Source organism: Cynocephalus volans, chromosome 4 (genome assembly GCF_027409185.1).
Source record: "Cynocephalus volans isolate mCynVol1 chromosome 4, mCynVol1.pri, whole genome shotgun sequence".
Lineage (NCBI taxonomy): Eukaryota > Metazoa > Chordata > Mammalia > Dermoptera > Cynocephalidae > Cynocephalus > Cynocephalus volans.
In genome coordinates this window covers 31893151-31894641 of record NC_084463.1, presented here as the reverse complement: position 1 = coordinate 31894641, position 1491 = coordinate 31893151, and the positions used below count along the sequence as shown (strand labels likewise).

The following is a 1491-nucleotide window of genomic DNA, read 5'->3' as shown; positions in this document are numbered from 1 at the left end:
TATAAAAACACTGAAAAATTTGAGTACCAATAGCAGCCACTTAAAGCGTACTCTTCAGGAAGATGAAGAAGAAAAAAAAAGTTTTCCTGTATAAAGGTAAAATGAAAGAGACTTGATATGAAAATATCAAACTATGGTGGACATTGAACTAAGGAACCAAATAATCAAGCTTTGATTTCAAAATTATTTAGATATAATAAAATGTTATTACCCATATAATATATTTAAATCAGATTTTAAAAATCCCGTGCTACTTGATAATTTAACTGATGGTAGAAATATATATATTTTTTAGAAATTTTTTTCATCAATAACTTGTTAAAACTGATGGCACTTTGATTGCATGTTTTGCAGAATACTGATTTGTCTTTTATCAGAATGGATTAGCACCAAAGGACTGACAGTTGCGTAAAACTTGTACACAATCCTCTGGACACTCAGCAGGACTTGGTCATGTGCCCATAACAGGGATGAAGAGGATGTGATGATGAAGTCCACCCAGTACATGACCTACAAGGCAACCCACCAGGAGCAGCATTGTCTGGGTGGCCCTTTTCTCTGGGGAGGCTCTTGGGGTGAGGCTGGTGCTGTAAAGGTGCTGGGATCACCTCTGATGCCTGAAGAAGAGAATCACCATTCATGCACTTGAGAGCAGCAGGGTTCCCACAAAGGAGACATTCTGGAATAATGCCAAAGTGAAAAACAGTTCCCTGGTGATGGAGTTTATTGGGAAAGTGAGCAGTGTTTATTGACATTGAGTAGAATAGTGTGGGTCACATAGGAATAAGCTACCATGTAGAAGATCATGTTACCACTGGAAGACAAAACTGAGGAACCAAAAAAAGAAAACTTGGTTAATCTATTTTGTGAATTTGTATGTAAACCTTGCCAACCAGGAGGTGCTGGCCTGGAAAATGCTTGGGAGGCAAGTGGTGCAAATGGAGAGCCCCCTCATTATCCTGTTTTAATAAAACAGAGCCTTACATTGAACATCCTTCCAAAAATGCAGTAACTCAAACATGTCTGGATACATAAAATCCACTGTAGTAAAGAGCATCACTATGTGGATGAGGGCCAAGTGACACGTGATCAGGTCAGCGGGCTTAGGCCTGAGATCCAGGAGTGAGAAGATGCAGAAGAGAAAGAAGGAGGAGTTGGCTGATTGGAAAAAAGGCATTTTTGAGATAGGGGTTTCAAGATGGCGGTGGCTGCGGCAGTTGGTGCGGAGTAGCTGAGGTGGAAAAGGCGGCCACTGGGCCTCAGGCAGCCGGGAAACTTGTGGACCTTCTTCTTGCCATCTCTTAAGGGAGGACCACTGCTGCTGGCTGGTCGTGGGGGGTGACCACCACTTTGCCCCCGGCAGCAGAGGCTGCCTCACTTACAGGCAACAGCGTTGAACTGTGGAGCAGGAAAAGAACTGTTTCTTAGCTGCAAAAGCGAGTCTCAAAACAGGGAACATGGCGCCAGGGCTGCTGTGGATGCAGCCAGGAT

At 43.2% G+C, this 1491-nt stretch overlaps 1 pseudogene; it reads right to left on the bottom strand.

Annotated features, from left to right (window-relative positions):
- Nucleotides 1-318: 318 nt before the first annotated feature.
- LOC134375921 (vomeronasal type-1 receptor 90-like) lies at nucleotides 319-1177 on the bottom strand (annotated as a pseudogene).
- Between the last annotated feature and the right edge of the window lie 314 nt (nucleotides 1178-1491).